This window comes from Psammomys obesus, unplaced genomic scaffold, assembly GCF_907164565.1.
Source record: "Psammomys obesus unplaced genomic scaffold, mPsaObe1.curated_primary_1811, whole genome shotgun sequence".
Lineage (NCBI taxonomy): Eukaryota > Metazoa > Chordata > Mammalia > Rodentia > Muridae > Psammomys > Psammomys obesus.
The window spans coordinates 4,206,871-4,232,161 of record NW_026590486.1 but is presented as its reverse complement, the minus strand read 5'-3'; positions in this window follow the sequence as shown (position 1 = coordinate 4,232,161).

Sequence of the window (25,291 nt, the reverse complement as noted above, 5' to 3'; positions counted from 1 at the left end):
TATGTACATATATATGTATGTATATACATATACATGTATATGTATATATGTATATACATATATATGTATGTATATATATACATGTATATATGAGGTTTTATGGGTGCAGCTTTCTTGTCATATGTAGAAAACACAATCTCACAGCAGACTTTGGATTTGCTGGCTCTTACTATCATTCTGCCTCCTCATCTGCAATGTTTACTCCACCTTAGGTGTAGGACTTGTTTTGCAAATATACCAATGAAGTCTGGCATTCCATAATAAGTTCTCCAAATTTTGACCATTTGTGGCTTTTTCTAATAGCCTCTGCTGCAAAAAAAGAAGCTTCTCTGAGGCGAGTGAGATTTATACTTAACTGTGGGTGTAAGGATAACTATTTAGAATGTACCTAGGAACTACACTGGTTTAGGAAAGTGGCAGTTGTGGGTTTTTTTTCTAATGTTCATAACCTCAGTAGTCATGATTAGTTAGCTAGGTTTACAATACCAGGGATGACTTCCCTCCTGTAAAATAGTTTTTATGTCCAGTTAGACCACTTTTAGTTACCACAAAGTTTTGAGTGCCACTGTTGTAGTTATAGGTACCACAGCTGGGTGCTTTCCTCCCTTGGCAGCTTGCACATCACTTGCCAGCAGTGCTATGAAAGTTTTCAGGGGAAACTCATGATTCAAGATCTAACTTAAATCCTCCAATTCCTATGTACAAAGTTCATTATATCTTCAACTATTTGGAGGGGATCAAGGGCCACAGCAATAGTCTATACTGTTTTTGTAGTCTTTTGGATTCCCATGATCAACAACTCAAAAGGAGAATTCTCATGCCTGTCACTCAGTTTTTAATTAGATATCTATAGTTCTTGGGAGGAGTGTTATCATCCTAAGTAGTGTAACTTCATTTAAACAATGTATGAGCATACATATGTATGTATTATATGTAACTTTGGGAAAATAAGAAACAATATGATTTCTAATGTCCTTTTCAAACATTCTTAATGTTATTTATTTTCTCTGTCTTCCTCCTTCCATATCCTATGTCCTTCTTCCCTCTATTTTTCTTATTTTCCTGTTTATGTTACCTCTGTCTTTATACTCTTCTTTTTAGAGTACCCCGTGGCACCTTTTATTTTCTTTGTTCTCTGGCTACGTACTAACATCTGAATATTTGTAGCAAATACCCTCCACTGAAAAAAGAACATGTGGCATATTTCTGGGCCTGGGTTATGTAACTCAATATAATATTTTTGAGTTCAAAACATTTATCTGACATTTATCTGCTGAGCATTGTCTTAGTTAGGATTTCTATTACTATGCTAAAACACCATGACTAAAAGCAACTTGTGAGGGAGGGTGGGATTAGGAGGGGATGAGGGAGGGGCTGCATCTGTGATACAAAGTAAATAAATCATAATTAATAAAAACTAAATAAAATAAAATAAATAACCAGCAATACCACTCCTGCATATGTACTCAAAAGATGCTCCACCATGCAACAAGGACATTTGGTCAACTATGCTCATAGTGGTTATTCATAATAGTCCAAAACTGGAAACAATCTAGAGGTCCCTCAACTGAAGAATGGATACAGAAATTATGGGACATTCACACAATAGAATACTTATTACTCCCATAAGCCCCTCCCACCTTCCCTCCCGATCCCACCCTCCCTCCCCTTTCTGCATGCATGCCACTCCCCAAGTCCACTGATAGGGGAGGTTCTCCTCTCCTTTCTGATCTTAGTCTATCAGTTCTCATCAAAAGTGGCTGCATTGTCCTCTACTGTGGCCTGGTACGCCTGCTCCCCCCTCAGGGGGAGGTGATCAAAGAGCAGGCCAATCAGATTATGTCAGAGGCAGTCCCTCATCCCATTACTATGTAACCCACTGAACTGCCATGGGCTATATCTGTGCAGGGGTTCTAGGTTATCTCCATGAATAGTCCTTGGTTGGAGTATGAGTCTCTGGGAAGTTCCCTGTGTTCAAATTTTCTTGTTCTGTTGCTCTCCTTGTGGAGACCCTGTCCTCTCCAGCTCTTACTATTTCCCACTTTTTACGTAAAATTCCATTCACTCTGCCCATCAGTTGGCCATCAGGCTCAGCATCTGCTTTGATAGTCTGCAGGGCCGAGGCTTTCAGAGGCCTTCTGTGGTAGGTTCCTAGTTTGTTTCCTGTTTTCTTCTTCTGGCTTTCAGAAACCCTCTGTAGAAGGTTCCTAGGTTGTTTCCTGTTTTCTTCTTCTTCTGATGTTCATCCTCTTTGCCTTTCAGGATGGGGATTGACCGTTTTAGTTAGGGTCCTCTCTCTTTCTTAGTTTCTTTAGATGCACAGATTTTAGTGGGTTTGTCCTATGTTGTATGTCTATATGAGTGAGTATATACCGTGTGTGTCTTTTTGCTTCTGGGACAACTCACTCAGGATGATCCTTTCCAGGTCCCATCATTTACCTGCAAATTTCATGATTTCCTTATTTTTCATTGCTGAGTAATATTCCATTGTATAGATGTACCACAGTTTCTGCATCCATTCTTCAGTTGAGGGGCATCTGGGTTGTTTACCAGCTTCTGGTTATTACAAATAAAGCTGCTACAAACATGGTTGAGCAAATGTCCTTTTTGTGTACTTGAGCCTCTTTTGGATATATGCCTAGGAGTGGTATGGCTGGATCTTGGGGAAGCGCTATTCCTAGTTGTCTGAGAAAGTGCCAGATTGATTTCCAGAGTGGTTGTACAAGTTTACATTCCCACCAGCAGTGGAGAAGGGTTCCCCTTTCTCCACAACCTCTCCAGCATGTGTTGTCACTTGAGTTTTTGATCTTGGTCATTCACATGGGTGTAAGGTGAAATCTCAGGGTTGTTTTGATTTGCATTTCCCTAATGGCTAATGAGGTTGAGCATTTCTTTAAGTGCTTCTCTGCCATTCAATATTCCTCTACAGAGAATTCTCTCTTTAGCTCTGTTCCCCATTTTTTTAAGTGGATTACTTGGTTTGCTGCTTTTCAGATTCTTTAGTTCTTTATATATACTGGATGTGAGTCCTCTGTCAGATAAAGGGTTGGTGAAGGTTCTTTCCCAATCTGTAGGCAGTCGCTTTGTTTTGATGACTGTGTCCTTTGCTTTGCAGAAGCTTTTCAGTTTCATGAGGTCCCATTTATTGATTGTTGCTGTTAGAGCCAGTGCTGTTGGTGTTCTGTTCAGGAAGTTTTCTCCTGTACCAATGAGTTCTAGGGTATTCCCCACTTTTTTTTCTAGCCGATTTAATGTGTCTGGTTTTATGTTGAGGTCTTTGATCCACTTGGACTTCAGTTTTGTGCAGGGTGATAAGTATGCATCTATTTTAATTTTTCTACATGTAGACATCCAGTTGGACCAGCACCATTTGTTGAAGATGCTATCTTTTTTCCATTGTATGGTTTTGCGTCTTTGTCAAAGATCAGGTGTCCGTAAGTGTGTGGGTTTATTTCTGGATCCTCTGTTCGGTTCCATTGATTCACCATTCTGTTTCTATGCCAGTACCATGCAGTTTTTAAAACTGTTGCTCTATAGTACAACTTAAGATCAGGGATGGAGATATCTCCAGAAGATCTTTTATTGTAGAGGATTGTTTTAGCAATTCTGGGTTTCTTGTTATTCCATATGAAGTTGAGAATTTTTTTTTCCAGGTCTGTAAAGAATTGTGTTGGTAATTTGATGGGAATTGCATTGAATCTGTAGCTTGCTTTTGGTAAGATGGCCATTTTTACTATGTTAATCCTGCCAAGCCATGAGCATGGGCGATCTTTCCATCTTTTGATATCTTCTTCTAATTCTTTCTTCAGAGACTTGAAATTTTTTTCATACAAGTCTTTGACTTCCTTGGTTAGGGTTACTCCGAGGTACTTTGTGTCATTTGTGGCTATTGTGAAGGGTGTTGTTTCCCTAATTTCTTTCTCAGCCCTTTTGTCTTTTGTATATAGGAGGGCTACTGATTTTTTTGAGTTAATTTTTTATCCGGCCACTTTGCTGAAGGTGTTTATCAGCTGTAGGAGTTCCCTGGTAGAGTTTTTGGGGACACCTATGTATACTATCATATCATCTGAAAATAGTGATAATTTGACTTCTTCCTTTCCAATTTGTATCCCCTTGATCTCCTTCAACTGTCTTATTGATCTAGCAAGGACTTCCAGAACTATGTTGAAGAGATATGGAGAGAGTAGGCAGCCTTGTCTTGTCCCTGATTTCAGTGGGATTGCTTTAAGTTTCTCTCCATTCATTTTGATATTGGCTATAGGCTTGCTGTATATCGCCTTTACTATGTTTAGATATGTGCCTTGTATCCCTGATCTCTCCAATACTTTAAACATGAATGGATGTTGGATTTTGTCAAATGCTTTTTCAGCATCTAGGGAGATTATCATGTGGTTTTTTTCTTTCAGTTTGTTAATATGGTGGATCACATTGATGGATTTCTGTATATTGAACCACCCCTGCATACCTGGGATGTATACCAGACACTGCATACCTCAGTGTCTGTAGTTTTGGGTGGTGTCTCTCTGCCTTTTAGTTAGCTTGGCTAAGGGTTTGTTGATCTTGTTGATTTTCTCAAAGAACCAGCTCTTGGTTTCATTGATTCTTTGAATTGTTTTATTTGTTTCTAATTGATTGATTTCAGCCCTAAGTTTGATTATTTCCAGCCGTCTACTCCTTTTTGGTGTGTATGCTTCTTCTTTTTCTAGGGTTTTTAAGTGAGCCATTAAGTTGCTTGAATGCGCTGTCTCGAATTTCTTCTTGAAGGCACTTAGTGCTATGAACTTTCCTCTTAGCACTGCCTTTATTGTGTCCCACAAGTTTGGGAATGTTGTGTCTTCATTTTCATTGAGTTCTAGGAAGATTTTAATTTCTTTCTTTATTTCTTCCCTGACCCAGCTGTCTTTTAGTAGCAAGTTGTTCAGTTTCCATGTATGTGTAGGCTTTTTGCTATTTCTGTTGTTATTGAGGTCCAGCTTTATTCCATGGTGATCAGACAGGATACAAAGGATTATTTCAATCTTCTTGTATCTGTTGAAGCTTGCTTTGTGACCAACTATATGGTCTATTTTGGAGAAGGCTCCATGAGGTGCTGAGAAGAAGGTAAATTCTTTTGTGTTTGGGTGTAAGGTTTTGTAAATGTCTGTTAGGTCCACTTGATTCATGACCTCTGTTAGAGATATTGTTTCTTTGTTTAATTTCTGTTTAGTTGACCTGTCCTTTGTTGAGAGTTGGATGTTGAAGTGTCCCACTATTAATGTTTGGGGATCTATATGTGGTTTAAGTTTTATCAATGTTTCTTTCACAAATGTGGGTGCCCTTGTATTTGGGGCATAGATGTTCAGGATTTTGATGTCTTCTTGGTGGAATTTTCCCTTGATGAGTATGAAGTGTCCTTCCCCATCTCTTTTGATTAATTTTGGTTGAAAGTCTATTTTATCAGATATTAGAATGGCTACTCTTGCTTGCTTCTTGGGTCCGTTTGCTTGGAAAGCCGTCTTCCATCCCTTTACTTTCAGGTAATGTCTATCTTTGTGACTTAGGTGTGTTACTTGTATACAACAAATTGCTGGGTTTTGTTTACGCATCCATTCTGTTAGTCTGTGTCTTTTTATTGGAGAATTAAGTCCATTGATGTTGAGAGAGATTAATGACCAGTGGCTGTTAGATCCTTTGATTTTGATGTTGGCTGTGGTCATATGATTGTGTGCTTGGTTGCTTTTTGTTTTACTGTAGTGAGGTTATTTATTTCCTGTGTTTTCTTGAATGTAGCTAGTTTTCTTGGGTTGTATTTTCCCTTCTAGTGTCTTCTGTAATGCTGGATTTCTTTGTAGGTATTGTTGAAATTTGTTTTTGTCATTGAATATGTTGTTTTCTCCGTCTATGAGGACTGAGAGTTTTGCTGGGTATAGTAGCCTGGGCTGACATCTGTGTTCTCCTAGGGTCTGCATGATATCCGTCCAGGCCCTTCTGGCTTTCATAGTCTCTGTTGAAAAGTCAGGTGTGATTCTAATGGGTTTGCCATTATATGTTACTTGGCCTTTTTCTCTTGCAGCTTTTAGTATTTTTTCTTTGTTCTGTATACTTACAGTTTTGATTATTATGTGGCGGGAGAATTTTCTTTTCTGGTCTAATTTATTGGGTGTTCTGTAGGCCTCTTGTATTCTTATTGGCCTCTCCTTTAAGTTGGGGAAATTTTCTTCAATGATTTTGTTGAAAATATTTTCTGGGCCTTGGTGCAGGGACTCTTCTTTTTCCTCTATTCCTATTATTCTTAGGTTTTGTCTTTTTATGTTGTCTTGAATTCCTTGGACAGTCTGTGTCAGGAATTTTTTAGATTTAACATTTTCTTTGACAGATACATCTATTTCTTCCATTGTATCTTCCACACCTGAGATTGTTCCATTTCTTGTAGCCTATTGGTTATGCTAACCTCTGTAGTTCCTGCTTTTTTCCCTAAGTTCTTTCTCTCCACAATTTCCTCCATTTGTGTTTTTTTTTTAATTTTTTCAATTCTATCGTCAGGTCTTGAGCTATTTTTTTGGTTTCCTTCACCTGTCTGACTGTATTTTCATGTTTTTCCGTAAATTCCTTCAGCTGTTTGTTTGAACAATCCACTGTTTCTTTTATTTCATTCAGTGATTTAAGCATTTCCTCTCTAAAGGCCACAAACTGTTTGGCTGCAGCTTCCTGTATTTCTTTTCGTATTTTATTTGTTTCCTCTGTTATCTTCTTCATGAGCATAGATGTTAGGTCACCTCCTTGAATTTCAATTATGCTGGGGTGTCTAGTTCTATTTGCCCCTGGATAACTGGGTTCTGGAAATGCCATATTGCTCTGGCTTTTGTTGGTTGAACTTTTACACTGTCCTGTACCCACTGGGCTATCTTAGTTGTTTGAAGTTAGTTTCTGGTTGTTCCTGGACTCTTGTAGTGGAGAGAGTCCTTTTGGCAGGAAGATGGTTTTTCCTGAAGGAAGCCTTCTCAGCTTTTTGGGTATAGTCACTGGATGGCCGGTGTTTTTCAGGACTTGCTACAGCTTACCTCAGGCATAGAGACCTGGGTGGTAACTGTGGTCCTGATTAGTCAAGAGGGCTCTCCTCTCACCGGAGAAGTCCTGGAGACAGCTGCCCTCCTTCTGGGTTTCTTGCTGTAAATTTAGTGATCAGCTGCTGTAACCTGTGTTTCCCATGGTTTGGTCGGTTTTGTTAGGGATAACTGGTTGCCCCTTGGAGCAGTATCTGGGGGTTGATCTCAGGGTTCCCAGTCTTTTGTAGGTCTGAGGTTGGGGCTCTGTGCCCCAGAACCCAAGAGGTAATCTGTGGCAGGTGAGTACTGCTCTGCTGGTAACAGCAGGCTATCTGGGGCACAGCAGTTTTCTGGGTTGGGTCAGTCTGTGGGAACTTTTCCGGGGATATACTGGGTTGCCTAAGTCCGTCCCCTTTGCTTCGTTCCTTTTTCCTTGTGAGGGTTTCTCCAGACAGTGACTCTAAGACTCTGGTGTCTTGGGACACACAGTTCTGTCTGTAAGGAGCAGTTGGTACAAAGCAGGCCTCTGGCCTGGCAGAGCGTGCGCCCGCCTGCTAGTCTGTGGGAGCTGGGTTCCCAATAACTCTGTGGTCCCTGCTTAGGCCCAGATCTGGGCCCGGATCTGGGAGTAGTCGCCTGTTTGCCATCTGCGGTCCATGAGACTTTCCCCAGGCAAAGCCTAGGTGACCCCAGCAGCACGCTTTCTTCCTTCCCTGTGGGGCCCTCTCCAGACAGGGGTTCTCAATCTCTGTTGCACTGGGGCACGCAGCTCGTCTGTACCAGTAAGCTGGGCGCGCAGCCTCTCAGATGACCCAAGCATCCCGGTTTCTTCCTTCCCTGTGGGGCCCTCTCCGGACAGGAATTCCCAGTTTCTTTTGCACTGGGGCGTGCAGCTGGTCTGTACCAGTGAGCTGGGCGTGCAGCTCTCTGCATGGCGGGAGCTCAGTTGTGATGGCAGCGGGTACCCGCGGTCCTCAAGACCTTCCAGGGAAAGACTGGGTGACCCATGATGAGACTCGCAACTTTGCTTCCCTGTGGGGTTTTCTTGCGACTGGGACTTTCTGTCTCAGGCACCCTTGTGCCCACCCATCAGCCTGGGAAACTGATCGGGACACGCAGACTTGCAGCTCTAGCCCGGAGACCCAAAGCCGGCGTTACCTGGGATTTCTTCCGGGTTCTGGCTTTGCAGCCGAGAGTGGACCCAACCGATTCCCATGCCGTGGGAGCCTCCTCTCACCTGGGAAACAAGATCGCTGTAGTTTTAGGGCCCAGAGTTCAGTCTCCTGGCCGCTGCTGTCCTGCTTTTCAGACACAGTGCTCTCCCGGCGCCGCCATCTTGGCTCTCCCCTGCTAAGTAGTATTTTTAATAACAAAGTATGTATCACAATTTCTTTATCCATTCCTTAGTTGAGGAACATCTAGGTTATTTCCAGATTCTAGCTATTATGTATAAAGCTACCATGAACATAGATGAGCAAATGTCCTTGTTGTATGGTGGAGCATCGTTCAGGTATATGCACAGGAGTGGTTATAGCTGGGTCAAGAGGCAGGGCTATTCCCAATTTTCTGAGAAAGCATGACATCGATTCCAAAGTGGTTGTAAAAGTTTGCACTCCCACCAGCAAACTATGAGTGTTCTCCTTTCTCTATATCCTTGCCAGCATGTGCTGTCACTTGAGGTTTATCTATCTATCTATCTATCTATCTATCTATCTATCTATCTATCTATCTATCTATCTATTTATTTTTTAATCTTAGCCATTCTGATGGGTGTGAGATGAAATTTCAGAGTTGTTTTGATTTGTATTTCCGTAATCCTAAGGACACTGAGCATTTCTCTACTATTCAATATTTCTCAGTTGAGAATTCTCGGTTTAGCTCTGTACTCCATTTTTAATTGGATTACTTAGTTTGTTGGTGTTTAATTTCTTGAGTTCTTTATATAGTCTGGATTTTAGACCTCTGTCAGATATAGGGTTGGTGACTATCCTTTCCCAGTCTGTAGGCTGTCATTTTGTTCTGATGACAGTATCCTTTGCTTTACAGAAGTTTTTCAGTTTAATGAGGTCCCATTTATTGATTGTTGATCTTAGAACTTGTGCTGTTGGTGTTCTGTTCAGGAAGCTGTCTCCTGTGTCAATGAGATCAAGGTTCTTCCCTACTTTTTCTTCTAACAGATTTAGTGTGTCTGGTTTTTTTTGTTTGTTTGTTTTGTTTTGTTTTGTTTTGTTTTTAAACTTAGTGTCTTTACTGAGATTAGAAGGTAAATACAGTCTGGCCAGAGCCAGACTCTTTCTGCCTCTTGTCTCAGTATGAATAATGGCTGGCTCCCAACTTTCCATTTGTTCTAGTTTGGAACCACATTTTATTCTTTTCCTTGTATGTCCTATTTAATCCACCAGCAAATACAGTTTTAATCCTTCATTCTGTGACAGTTCTAGGGTCTCAGCATTACTTGTCATCTTCACTAGGATGTCTCTGTCCTAGGCCTCAGCACACAAGAGGTAGAGATAGGAGAATCAGACAGTTGAAGTCATCCTTGGCTACATAGAAAATTGAAGCTAGCCTGGGGTACATACAGAACTGTCTGAACTCTTTCTCCACTGATCAGACTTCCTCTCAGAAAACCCTTTAGGCTTTTCATTCAGAGTAAGAGGTAATTTTTGTTTAAGTACAAGGAGTTCTGAATATATGTTAACCACTGAACTAAATGTTTACAAGTACTACCTTGCTTTACCTTTACAACACCACAAACCACAGCATGAACATTGTCTCCAATCCTCCAAATGATAAAGCAGTGGCCAGAAGAGGTAACCTCTTGCCTATGTTCCCAGATCTGCTCTCCACATTGTCCTTAAGAGTTGGTTGCCATTTTCTCAAATGATGACCCTCAGTTTGTCTGGTTTTATGTTGAGGTCTCTGATTTACTTGGACCTTGAGTTTTGTACAGGGTGATAAACATGGATCTATTTGCATTTCTCTACATGTAAGCATCCAGTTAGACAAGCACTATTTGATAAAGACACTATCTTTTCCCGACTATATGGCTTTGGATTCTTTGTGAAAAATAAAGTGTTGCTAAATGTGTGGGTTTATTTCTGGGTCTTCGATTCAACTCCATTGATCCACCAGCTGGTCTATGCCAGTTCCATGCAGTATTTATTACTGTTGCTCTATAATACAGCTTAACATCAGGGATGGGGATTCCTCTAGCAGATCTTTTATTGTACAGCATTGTTTTTTGTTTTTCCATATGAATTTGGTCTGTAAAGAAATGTGCTGGTATTTTGATGGGAAATGCATTGAATCTATAGATTGCTTTTGGTAGGATGGACATTTTTACTATTTTTTAAATTAAATTTTTATTTTTTAATATTAGTTACAGTTTATTAACTTTGTATCCCAGCTGTATCCCACTCCCTCATTCCCTCCCAATCCCACACTCCCTCCCTCATCTTCTCCTTTCCCCATTCCAAGTACTCTGATAGGGGAGGACCTCATCCCTTTCATCTGACCCTAGCTTATCAGGTATCTTCAGGCCTGGCTGCAAAGTCCTCCTCTGTAGCCTAGCAAAGCTGCTTCTCCCTCGGGGGAGGGAGGGAATCAAAGAGGCAGCTACTGAGTTCATGTCAGAAATAGTCCCTCTTCTCCTTACTAGGGAACCCACTTGGATACTGAACTACCATGGGCTACATCTGAGTAGGGGTTCTAGGTTATATCTATACATGGTCCTTGGTTGGAGATACAGTCTCATAAAAGATCCCTGTGCCCAGATATTTTTGGTCCTTGTGGAGCTCCTGTCCTCTCCAGGTCATACTAACTCCCCCTTCTTTCATATGATTCCCTACACTCTGCCAAAGGTTTGGTTATGAGTGTCAGCATCTGCTTTGATACACTGCTAGGTAGAGTCTTTTAGAGGCCCTCTGTGGTAGGCTCCTCTCCTGTTACTTGATTTCTCCTACATCCAATGTCCATCCCATTTGTCTTTCTAAGATAGAGTTGATCATCTTACGTAGGATCCTCTTTCTTGTTTTATCTTCTTTAGGTTTACAGATTTCAGTATGTTTATCCTATCTTATAGGTCAAGTACCCATTTATAAGTGAGTATATACCGTGTGTGTCTTTCTCCTTCTGGGATACCTCACTCAGAATGATCTTTTCTAGATCCCACTATTTGCCTGCAAATTTCATGATTTCCTGATTTTTAATTGCTGAGTAGTATTCCATTGTGTAAAAGTACCACAATTTCTGTATCCATTCCTCTGTTGATGGACATCTGGGTTGTTTCCAGGTTCTGGCTATTACGAATAAAGCTGCTACAAACATGGTTGAGCAAATATCCTTGTTGTGTACTTGAGCATCTTTTGGATATATGCCTAGGGGTGGTATGGCTGGATCTTGAGGAAACACTAATCCTAATTGTCTGAGAAAGTGGAAGATTGATTTCCAAAGTGGTAGTATAAGTTTACATTCCCACCAGCAATGGAGGAAGGTTCCCCTTTTTCCAACACCTCTCCAGCATATGTTGTCACTTGAGTTTTTACTCTTAGCCATTCTGATGGGTGTAAGGTGAAATCTCAGGGTTGTTTTGATTTGCATCTTTCTGATGGCTAAGGATGTTGAACATCTCTTTAAGTGTTTCTCTGCCATCCTGTATTTCTCTACAGATAATTCTCTGTTTAGCTCCATACCCCATTTTTTAGCTGTTTGGAGCTGTTTAGCTCCAAACCCCATTGGTTTGCTTGACTTATTGCCTTTTAACTTCTTTAGTTCTTTATATATACTGAATATTAGTCCTCTGTTAGATATAGGGCTGATGAAGATCCTTTCCCAGTCTGTAGGCTGTCATTTTGTTCTGACGACAGTATCTTTTGCTTTATAGAATCTTTTGGTTTCATGAGGTCCCATTTATTGATTGTTGCTCTTAGAGCCTGTGCTGTTGGTGTTCTGTTCAGCAAGTTGTCTCCTGTGCCAATGAGTTCTAGGCTCTTCAACACTTTTGGTTCTAACCGAGTTAGTGTATCTGGTTTTATGTTAGGTCAGTCTTCCTTCCAAAAAAAGCCCTGGGCCAGATGGATTCATGGCAGAATTCTACCAGACCTTCAAAGAAGTGCTAACTCCAATTCTCTTCAAACTATTCCACAAAATAGAAACAGATGGAACATTACGAAAGTCATTCTATGAAGCCACACTCACCTTGATACCTAAACCACACAAAGACCCAACAAAAAAAGAACTTCCGACCAATCTCCCCTATGAAAATTGATCCAAAAATACTCAGTAAAATATTTGCAAACTGAATCCAAGAACACATAAAAGATATCATCCACCATGACCAAGTAGCTTCATCCCAGACATGCAAGGGTGGTTCAATATATGGAAATCCATCAATGTACTCCACCGCATAAACAAACTGAAGGAGAAAAACCACATGATAATTTCCCTAAATGCCTAAAAAGCATTTAACAAAATCCAGCACCCATTCATTTTTAAAGTCTCAGAGAGATCAGGGATACAAGGCACATACCTAAACATAGTAAAGGCAATATACAGCAAGCCTATAGTTAACATCAAACTCAATGGAGAGAAACTTAAATCAATCCCACCGAAATCAGGGACAAGGCAAGGCTGCCCACTCTCTCCATATCTCTTCAACATAGAACTTGAAGTCCTAGTTAAAGCATTAAGACAACTAAAGGAGATCAAGAGGATACAAATCGCAAAGGAAGAGGTCAAAGTTTCGTTATTCACAGATGATATGATAGTATACATGAGTGACCCCAAAAATTCAACCAAAGAACTCCTTCAGCTGATAAACACCTTCAGCAAAGTGGCTGGATACATAATGAACTCAAAAAAATCAGAAGCCCTCCTGTATACCAAAGACAAAAGGGCCGAGAAAGAAATCAGGGAAACAACACCCTTCATGATAGCCACTAATAACATAAAGTACCTTGGGGTGACTCTAACCAAACAAATGAAAGACCTGTTTGAAAAAACTTCAAGTCTCTGAAGAAATAAATTGAAGAAGATATCAGAAGATGGAAAGATCTCTCATGCTCATGTATCAGTAAGATTAACATAGTGAAAATGGCCATCCTGCCAAAAACAATCTACAGATTCAATGCAGTCTCCATCCAAATACCAACACAATTCTTTACAGACCTTGAAAGAAGAATTCTCAACTTCCTATGGAGAAACAAAAAATCTAGAATTTCCAAAATGATCCTGTACAACAACAGATCATCTAGAGGTATCTCCATCCTTGATCGCAATTTGTACTACAAAGCAATAGTAATAAAAACTGCATGGTATTGGCATAGAAACAGAATGGTGGAACAATGGAATCAAATAGAAGTCCGAGAAATAAATCCACACACCAATGGATACTTGATTTTTGTCAGAGAATCCAAAACCATTCAATGGAAAAAGGACAGCATCTTCAACAAATGGTGCTGGTCCAACTGGATGTCTACAAGCAGAAAAATGAAAATAGATCCATACTTATCACCCTGCACAAAACTAAAGTCCAAATGGATCAAAGACATTTTTACTGTTAATCCTACTGATTCATGAGCATGGGAGATCTTTCCATCCTCTGATATCTTCTTCAATTTCTTTCTTCAGAGACTTTAATGCTTTTTTTTTTTCATACAAGTCTTTCACTTGCTTTGTTAGAGTTATACCAAGATTCTTCATGTTATTTGTGGCTATTGTGAAGAGTGTTGCACTCTAATTTTTTTCTCAGCCCATTTGTCGTTTGTGCACAGGAGGGCTATTTTGTATCCAGCCACTTTGCTGAAGGTGTTTATCAGCTATAGTATTTCCTTGGTAGAACTTTTCGGGTCACATATGTATACTTTATATCATGTGTGAATACTGTGATATTTTGACTTCTTCCTTTTCAATTTGTATTCCCTTGCTCTCCTTTAGTTGTTTTATTACTCTAGCTAGGACTTCAAGTACTATATTGAAGAGATACAGAAAGAGGGAACAATCTTGCCTGTCCCTTATTTCAGTGGAATTGATTTAAGTTTCTCTTTATTTAGCTTGATGTTGGCTATAGGCTTGCTGTATATTTCCTGTACTATATTTAGGAATGTGCCATGTATCCCTGATCTCTCCAAGACTTTAATCATGAATGGGTGTTGGATTTTGCCAAATGTATTTTTGGCATCTAAGGAGATGATCATGTTTTGTTTTGTTTTTGTTCAGTTTGTTTATATAGTGGATTACACTGGTGGATTTCTATGTATTGAATCACCACTGCATGCAAGGGATGAGGCCTACTTTGGTAGATGATATCTTTGATGTGTTCTTGGATTCAGTTTGCAAGTATTTCGTTGAGTATTTTTGCTTCAATGTTCTTAAGTTAAATTGGTCTGAAATTCTCATTCTTTGTTGGGTCTTTAAGTGGTTTAGGTGTCAGAGTGAATGTGGCTGACATAGTTGTCACTGAGTAGAGAGTTGTTCAGTTTCCATGTATGTTTACGCTCTTTACTATTTTTGTTGTTGAGGTCCAGCTTCAGTCTATGATGGTCTGATGGGACATAAGGGAATAATTCAATCTTCTTGCATTTGTTGAGTCTTGCTTTCTGACTGACTATATGGTCAATTTTGGATAAGGTTCCATAAGGTGCTGAGAAGAATGTATATTCTTTTGTGTTTGGGTGAAAAGATCTGTAGATGAGTTGGTTCATGACATCTGTTGGTGTTATTATTTTTCTGTTTAGTTTCAGTTTTGTAGACCTGACCTTTGGTGAAAGTGAGGTGTTGAAGTCTCCCACGTTTAATGTGTGAGGATGGATCTGTGATTTAAGTTCTATTAATGTGTCTTTTACAAATGTGGGTGCCCTTGTATTTGGGACATAGATGTTCAGAATTGAGATGTCTTTTTGGTGGAATTTTCCTTTGAGTATGAAGTGTCCTTCCAGATCTCTTTTGATTAATTTTGGCTCAAAGTCTAATTTGTTAGATATTAGAGTGTCTACTCCAGCTTTCTTCTTGGGTTTATTTGCTTGTAAAACCTTTTCCCAGCCCTTTACTCTCAGGTAATATTTACCTTTGTGGCTGAGGTGTGTTTCTTGTATGCAGTAGAATGATGGGTCCCATTTACACACCCATTCCATTAATCTGTGTCTTTTTATTAGATAGTGGAGTCTGATGATGTTGAGGAATATTAATGACCAGTGACTGTTATTTCCTTTTATATTGTTATTGGTTGCTGTAGTGTGTTTGTGTGCTTGTCTACTTTTGATTTCCAATAGTGAAGTTATTTACATTTGTGTTTTCTTGGGTGTAGTTTACTTCCTTGGGTATGAGTTTTTATGTTATGTAGTGCTAAGTTTGTATATAAATATTGTTTAAGGTTGGTTCTGTCATGAAATATCATGTTTTTTACGTGTATGGTAATTGAAAATTTTGCTTGGTGTATTAGTCTAGACTGGCATTTGTGGTCTCTTAGCATTTGCAAGATGTCTGCCCAGGCTCTTCTTACTTTTATGGTCTCTGCTAAGAAGTCAGGTGTGATTCTGTTAGGTTTGCCATTATGTGTTACTTGGAATTTTTTCCCATACATCTTTTATTATTTTTTATTTGTTCTGTACACTTGTTTTGATTATTATGTGGCAGGAAGATTTTCTTTTTTTGGAAAGAAGAGGCAAAAGTCTGTCTTTATTCATGTGTTTATCAGGCAACAATACCATATAGGCAGAGAAGTATTTACATGCAGATTAAAATCTCAAGAACAAAACTTATTCCAATAACTGAGCCACTGATACTTAGTCATCAAGTGCAATTCATACATATAAGATTCAGAGAACAATCATTGTAGAAGAGTGTAATGTGGTTGTTCAACATCTCAGAATGACTGCTTGTAAACAGAACTCAATATTGATTCTGATTTACCTGAAACTCACAAAGTTCCTACTCTTTTGAAGATGAAGAGACGATCACAGGTCAGGTTCCTCACAGGTTAAGAATAGGTCACATATTTTCCATTTCCAATTTTTCAATCCGTCTAGTCTTGGTATCTTTAGGTTTTATTGTAGAAAATAATATTTGCTGAGCTCTTAGAAAATGTAAAAGATAATATCTATCAATTAAATATCAAGAAATAAAATACTTTTGTTTTTAAAATTGCTGGTTAATTTGTAAAATATGATAAAAATGCATTTTTATTTGAATATACATTTCTTTTATGATTTTAAAGACTTAATTTACACTTAATTTAAACTGACACTCAAAACATGACAATTGAATAAACCAGAAGGATACCATTTCATGTTTCATACATGCACAAATTAAATAATATTTAAGTCAGATTTAAACCTCTCTGCCTCCGCAAGTATCATTTCTTTTTTTTTTTTTCCTTCAGGGATTTACTTTATTTTTTTTAAATGTTTTTTAAAATTATTTTTATTTTTATTAATTACAGTTTATTCACTTTGTATCTTACTGTAGCTCCCTCCCTCCTCCCCTACCATCCCCACCCTCCCTTCCTCTTTTGCACCCATACACCTCCCCCAGTCCAATGATAGGAGCGATCATCCTCCCCTTTCAGGAGGATTTTCTTTTCTGGTCTAATCTATTTGGTGTTCTGTAGGCTTCTTGTATGCGTATAGGCCTTTCTTTCTTAATATTGGAGAAATTTTCTTCTATGATTTTGTTGAAAATATTTTCTGGTCCTTAGAGCCAGGAATCTTCTCTTTTCTTCTATTCCTATATTCTTAGCTTTCATTTTTTCATGGTGTCCTTGATTTCTTGAGTGTTCTGTGTCAGAAATTTTTTTGGATTTAACATTTTTCTTTCATTGATACATCAATTTTTTCCATTGTCTTCAACTCCTGAGATTCTTTCTTCCATGCCTTGTATGTACAAATGCTTACCTCTGTATTTCCTGTTTTCTTCCCTAAGTTCTCTTTCATTTGGATTACTTCAGTTTATGTTTTCCTTAATGTTTCTATTGCCATCTTCAGAAACTTGAACCATTTAATAAAATTTCCTTCACCTGTTTGTTTGTATTCTCCTGCCTTTCATTAAATGATTTGTTCAATTTCTTCACCTGTTTGTTTGAACTTTCCTGTATTTCTTTCCATAATTTATTTATTTCCTCTCTAAAGTACTCAATCTGTTTGACTCTATCTTCCTGTATTTCTTTACAGATTTTATTTCTTTCTTTTGTTATCAGCTTCATAAGCATAGATTTAAGGTCATTTTCTTGAGTTTCAGTTGTGTTGGGGCATCCAAGGCTTCTTGTCTTGGAATAACTGAGTGCTGGGGATGTTATATGTTCTGACTTTTGTTGTTTGTGTTTTTTACCCTAGCCTTTAGTCATTTGGTTGTCTCTGGTGTTGGCTATTAGATTCTGTTGCCTACTGGAGATATTGGGGATGCTGGAAGATTCCCTGGGCAGGAAGCTGGGTGTTCCTGCAGGAGTCCCTTTCAGATTGGTGGGGAATGATTTCTGACTAGCAGGTGGATCTCAAGGAATTGCCTATGGCTCTTTTCAGATGATTGATCCTGGGTACCAAGTGGACTCCTCAGGAACTTAGGTATCTTCCTTTTGGCAACGGAATTCCTGGAGTCAGTTGCCCGACCACTGGCTTTCTTGCTCCAATGTTAGTGAGCCCAGGCACTGTGCTCAGATACTGTGCTTGCTGGGGGCAGCCTTTTCAGAGAACCTGTGGGCTTAGAAGTCCTGCTGATTTCCTTAGGGAGATAGGATGAGCCTTCAAACAGTGTCTGGGGTTGCTTTCATGGGTCTTGAGCTCAGGAGGCTCGAGGTTGGTATTGCACAAATGGGATAGTGAGAGTGGGCCCTGAGTATGAAGCCATGTACTAGAAGGTATCCTCTCCACAAACGGTGAGAGTAGGCACCCGAGATTGAAGCTGTGAGCTGCTGCTACCGAGAAGGTGTCTACTGGGCAGTGAGAGTGGGTGCCCAATTTAGAACCTTGCACCAGTACTGGTAAGTATCCACTCCATAGATGGTGAAAGTGGGCACCTGAGGTTGGAGCCTAGAGCCACTGGTACCTGGAAGGTGTCCGCAGATGGTGGGATTGGGAGAATGGCCTAGGGCTGCTGCCTTGCCAGGTGGGAGCCTGAGAACTTTTTTCATGATCAGCTGGGTAACCTGAAGTTGGACCTTGGGATCTTGGGATTTGAGTTTCCCTGTGGGATCTCCTCTGACCTGAGAAACACAGATGTTGGGGTTTGGGGGTCTAGAGTGGCCTGTCAGTTACTCTGTTCTCATGTCTAAGTTGCTATTCTGATACCCTGCATGGTCAGGGCCGCCATTTTGGATCCTCTTTGAAGTCTATTTTATCAGAAACTTAGATAACAATTCCTGATTGCTTCCTAGTCCCATTCGCTCATAATAATTTTTTCCCATCTTTTCACTTTAATGTGGAACCTGTCTTTAAGGCTAAAATGTATTCCTTGCAGAAAATAGAGAGATAGATTTTGTATTATAATCCACTCAGCTAGTATGTGTTGCTTAGTTGAAGAGTTGAGGGTATTACTTAAGGTTATTGTTGAAAGGTGTGTGTTGATTGCCATCTTTTTATTTCTTGTTTTCATTCTTAATCAGACTTTCTGTTTCAATAATTACAAATTTATTTATTTTCTTTCCAGAATATCTTGGCCATTTTTATTCCTTTCTTCATTGAGAGTTATTGCTCCCAGATTCTTTGTAAGGCTCATTTGGTGGACATGAATACATTTAGTCTGTTTGCATTGTGAACATCTTTTATTTCTCTTTCAACAATGGAAGACAGTAATATTTCCGGGTTTAGTAGTCTAGAGTGACATCTGTGTGCATTGTTCCAGGCACTTCTAGCTTTCAAGATTAACACTGAAAAATGAAGTATTATTTGGATGTGTTTTCTTTAAATATCACTTGTGATTTTTTTTTCCCTGCAGGTTTCAATATTCTGTCTTTGTTCCACATAGCTACTATTTTAGCTGTAATACATCATGGGAATTTCCTTTTTGGTCTTGATTTTTTTTTGGTGGTCTGTATGCCTCTTATATCTGTATGGGTGTGTGTTTCCTTGATTTGAGGAAGTTTTCTTCTATAATCTTGTTGAAGATCTAATATATGCCATTGACCTGAGATTCTTCTCTTTCATTGATGCCTATAATGTGAGGATTTGGTCCTTTTATGGTGTTCTACAGTTTTTGCATGCTCTTTTCTTGTGTTTTAAAAAATTCATATTATTTTCTTGAGTGCACTACTTCATTTTTAGCACTTGATATTTTCTACTTGATCCATTTTGCTTATAAGGATTGTTCTTGAGTTTTCTTATTGTGTTATTAAGTTTTGCAATTCCATCTTCATTGTAGGGGTTTGTCACACATATGTATCCTTGAAAATGGGGAGGGTGCAGGCTGGTTAGGGTCAGAAGAACAGCTCACCAGGCTCTACAAGAACATAAAATATTCCAGTTGAGCTGGACCTGTTGGCAGGATAAGGTCAAGTAGACAATGGGAGCTGTCCTGTCACATTAGTTCTAAGTCTTGATCCAAGCCTGAAATTTGGGATCAGCATAGATAAGTCTCCTATCCAGGGCTAGGGCAATGAATGTGGGATTAAGACTCAGTCTGGAGATTGGAGATGGTACATACTGGTTAGTATCTGATAGAAAGACTCATTAGGCTGGACTTCAACTCAGAATGTGCTGCCTAAAGCCTTATCACATGTTCATAGTTGGGATTCTACCACTACAGTAAAGATATCAAATGCTTCATGATCACCAGAACCTTCTCTTCCCCAGTAAAAACTGTTATGCCCAACTTTTGTGGGTCCAAGGAGCTGATTGTGATGCAAATGCAGTAGGGTCCTTTTTTTTTTTAAATTAAATTTTTATTTTTAATATTAATTACAGTTTATTCACTTTGTATTCCAGCTGTAGCCCCCTCCATTACTCCTTCCCAATTCTCCCCCTCCCTCTTCACTTCCCATTCCACTCTCCAAGTCAACTGATAGGGAAGGTCCTCCTCCCCTTCCATCTGACCCTAGGTTTCATCAAGACTGGCTGCATTGTTCTCTTCTGGGACCTGCAATGCTGCTCCCACCTCAGGAGGGGTATTCAAAGAGCCCTTCACTGAGTTCATGTTAGAGACAGTCCCTGTTCCCCTTACTCAGGTACCCACTTGGATACTGAGCTGCCATGGGCTAGGGGTTCTAAGTTACATCTATGAATGATCCTTGGTTAGAGTATCAGTCTCAGAAAAGATTTCTGTGCCCAGATATTTTGGTTCTGTTGCTCTCCTTGTGGAGCTCCTGTCCTCTCCTGGTTCCACTATCTTCCTCTTCTTTCATAGTATTCCTTGCACTCTGCCCAAAGTTTGGTTAAGAGTCTCAGCATCTACTTTGATACACTGCTGGACAGAATCTTTCAGACGCCCTCTGTTCATAGAACCTGGAAACAAACCAGATGACCATCAATGGAGGTATGGATACAGAAATTGTGGTACATTTACACAACGGAATACTACTCAGCAATTAAATACAAGGAAATCATGAAATTTGCAGGCAAATGGTAGGATCTAGAAATGATCATTCTGAGTGAGGTATCCCAGAAACAGAAAAAAACACACTGTATATCCTCTCTTATAAGTGGATAGTAGACCTATAATATACGATAAACATACTAAAATCTGTACAACTAAATAAGCTAAGCAAGAAGCAGGTCCCTGGATAAGATGATCAGTCCTTACTCAGAAAGACAAATGGGATGGACATTGTAAGAAGGAGAAAACAGGAAACAGGACAGCAAGCTCTTTATTACAAGCTTGAGTTTAGGCACATACCATTACTGACACAGTGGTTCTTGAATGTAGAGTCCCGAGCTCAGGGAGAGAGGGATTTTTATTTAAGGTTACATCAAGGTTTGGGAAATACCAGCTTGGCAGTTCTATGATTTTGCCTGGAGGGCCGAACTGTAAATGTTTTACTCAACCTACTGTAAAGAACTCCAAATATTTCCTGGTTAAACATTGCTAGGAGTGGTGGTTAAATATTAGCAGGGGTGAATGGTCAAAGCACATTTTTTGTGGGTTATCTCTAGGCTGTTCCTTGGGTAGGGTACTTTATTGTCTTGTTCCTAGAATTGGTAACCTATGGCCTAATTTCCTGGACTGGTAACTTTTTTGGGGGGTGGAGAGAGTCAGGCCTGATCCTTTCAAAACTACATGTGTCTCTTCCACTCTATTCTTTATCACTACTGCAGTACCTAGTAACTGTTCTTCACATATAAGGATTTGTTATTACAAACATAGTTTGTAAATTCACCCATGCAGAATGTAATGTTAGTGATGTTTTTTATTTACTGTATTTCTCATAGAATCCGTTCAAGTCATTGTATAAATCAATATTTTATTTCTTTTAGTGCTTACTAGTATTCCATGATAGGTGTGATGGCTATTCTTGGTTGTCAAGATGACTACATTTAGAACTAACTATAACCCAAATGACTGGACACACCTTGAGGGGTTTTTCCCGCTTAATTAAATTATTTGAAGTGGCTCTTCTAATTCAGATATTTTCAGGTAGTAAGGTCCACACCTACTGGACCACACCTACTAGTGACAGCCTATATAAAGGACGTCGAAGAAGGAATCTCCCACCCTCACTCTGTCTCTTTCTCTGTCTGTCTGTCTATCTGTCTCTCTCTCCTTCTCTCTTCCTGCTTGTTCTCACTAGCAAGTCAATTCATTCACTGGCATTAGAGCCTAGTTCTTAAAGATTCTAATGTATACTGAAGACCAATTGATACATTCAGCCTTAGGTACTGAAAAACTACTGGATTTTTGAACCTTCTATTCATAAACAGCAATGCTGGGTTAGCTGGACCACAACCTATAAGTCATTTTAATAAATCGTTTTCTATATGCTTAGAGAGATTCAGTCTATAAGTTCTGTTCCCATAGAGAACCTTGATAATATCATAGGAGTGACTCAGATTGATTAACATTTCACCTTTTCAACTTACCTCTATTTTTATGTAAGAAGTCACATTTTTCTAGGTACTGTCTAAAAAAGTTATTTTTATCCACCTGCCAATCCTTGATGTAAAAACATGTTTTTATATTTTGGTATTCATGTCTACCTTTTAAATCATTGGCATTTATATTTGCTTCTCTTGATCTTCCTTTAATTTCTTTACTTTCTTGAGTTATTGAATAATTTTTAAAAATTCCATCTTGATTTCTTTGTGGTGGTTTTGAATGTTTTCTTTTTCTTTTTAACTTTTGTTTATGTGTTTATAGTGTGTTTGAATGTGAGTACGTATGAGTCACAGTGTCCACATGGAGGTCAGAGGACAACTTTCAACAGCTTGTTCTCTTCTTTCACCTTGCTGATAAATAAGCTCTTGCTGTTTATGCCACTTAGCTTTATAGTATATCTAGCGTAGCTTCTGAACGATTCTCATACCTCCATCTTCTATTTCACTGTACAGTGTTGAGACAACAGATATGTGCTAATCCATCCAGCTATATGTTTTACATAGGTTCTAGTGATCTAAATTCAGTTCATCGGGTTTGTGGGGCAAGCACTTTTACCTACTGAGATATTTCCCGAGGTTACATTTCTTTAATATTGTTGAGGAACACCAACATTGAGACTTGACCAAACATGTCTAGGCTATTTTGTTTTTAAGTCTCCATTTTGATTATAAAGTGAAATTAAGTTCAGGTTCTGAGGCTCTGCCTTTTATTTACAATTCAATATTTGTTTAATGTTCTATCTGAATTAATGATACATGTTCTACTTAAACAAAGCCATAATACCCTGCTATGTTCCTTTCTCCTGGAACAGTGGGAAACTGGAAAGTCCCCAAGCCTATATCCTAGCCAATCAGCTTAAATTAATTTGTCTAGCTACCTAGACAAATTACTTGGAGATCCTTTGTGTAGCTGGTCAAAATTATGTACTGCTGCTCTCCCCTTGCTTTCTATACATTGTTACCTGGTTACAATTTCTCTTATAAAAAGCATGTCTTTGAAACAGACCAGGATCACAGTTTGGCTAAGGAGTCCACTGTGTCCTTGACTATGGTCAGTCTTGGGCTGTTGCATTTAATAAACCATCCATATCTGGGTATCACAATATAAATGTTTGCCTTATAGTCTACTAGGATCAACCTTTAATTACTGCATCCTAAGTCTCTTTCATTTCTATTAGGTTTCATTGACTTGATGTCAGACTATAATAATACTTTTGTCTCAACCATAAAGCATAACTTATGAAATATAATTTATATAATTTATGAAGGAAATGATTTATTTTCTGTGTTCATGCATCATTTTACTTGTTTCTTACTCGTTCTTCTTTATTTTCTTCCTTCCTGCTTTCAAAAAAAATTGTTTTTATTCATTGAGATAGGATCTCATGTAATCTGGGCTGACTCTCCATGTTCTAGGGTGTAAAATAAAATTTCAGAAAAAAAAAGAAAAGAAAACAAACATCACACCTGTGTTGATGATCCTAAGTTACTACAGGGTAGAATGACTGAACTTTGATTTACAGCAGTAAGTATGGCAGATCAGAGCCAGAAGGGCCTGGGCAGATGTCTTGCAGACCATAAGAGACCAGAGGTCAGGCCAACTAGTATATCCAGAAACACTTTCAATCAACATAAATGGAGAAAATAAGATATTTCTTGACAAAACCAATTTAAAACAATCTCTATGCACAAATCCAGCTCTACAGAAGATACTAAAGGAAAAATAAGCCAAGGAAGTTAACCACAATCAAGAAGACACAGGAAATAAATAAATGCACTGCAGTAAAACCAAGAGAAGCACACATATACACACACAGTGCTACCAAAAATATAAAAATAACAGGAACTAACAACCATTCGGATTAGCGCAAAATTTTACCAGATTTTCAAAGATGAGCTCATAGCAATACTTCACAAATTATTCCACAAAATAGAAGTGGAAGGAATATTGCCAAACTCATTCTATGAGGCCACAGTTACTCTGACATCTAAACCACATAAAGACTCCCCCCCCAAAAAAAGTATTTCAGACCAATCTCTCTTATGAATATTGATGCAAAAATACTCAATAAAATACTTGCAAATCAAATCCAAGGGCACATCAAAAATATCACCAACATGATCAAGTAAGCTTTATCCCAGGGATGCATGGGGTCATAAAATATATGATAATCCATCAATGTAATCCACTATATTTACAAACAGAAAGAAAAAAGAATTGATCATCTCATCACATGCTGAAAAAGCCATTGACAAAATCCAGCATCCCTGTCAAAAGCCTTGGAGATATCAGGGATATACAGTGCATACCTAACACAATAAAGGTAATATACAGCAAGCCTATAGCCAATATCAAATTAAATGGAGAGAAACCCAAAGTAATTCCACTAAAATAAGGGACAAGACAAGGCTACCCAGTCTCTCCATATCTCTTCAATATAGTACTTGAAATTCTAGCTTGAGCAATGAGAAAACTAAAGGAAATCAAGGGGATACAAATTGGAAAGAGAGAAGTCAAAGTATTGTTATACACAGATGATATAATAGTAAACAAAAGTGACCCCAAAATTCTACCAGAGAACTCCTACATCTGATAAATAGCTTCAGCAAAGTGATTGGATACAAAATTAACTGAAAAATATTAGTAACACTTCTGTATAGAAATGTGAACAGGTTAAGAAAGAAGTTAGGGAAACAACACCCTTCACAATAGCCACAAATAATATAAAATATCTTGGTTTAACTAAAACCAAGCAAGTGAAAGACCTGTACAATGAGAACTTCAAGTCTCTGAAGAAGGAAATTGAAGAAGATGTCAGAAGATTAAAAGATCTCCCATGCTCACAGATCAGTAGTATTAACATAATAAAAATGACCATCTTACCAAAAGCGATCTACAGATTCATTGCAATTCCCAGCAAAATACTAACACAATTCTTTACAGACCTTGAAAGAGCAATTCTCAACTACATATGGCAAAACTAAAAACCCAGAATAGCTAAAACAATCATGCACAATGAAAGAAGTTCTTGAGGTATAACCATCCCTGATTTCAAACTGCTACAGAGCAACAGTAATAAAAACTGGATGGCACTGGCATAGAAACAGACAGGTTAATCAATGGTAGCAAACTGAAAACCCAGAAATAAACCCACACAACTATGGACACTTGATTTTTAACAAGGAAGCCAAAACCAAACAATGGAACAAATAAAGCATTTTCAACAAATGGTGCTGGTCTAACTGGATGTCTGC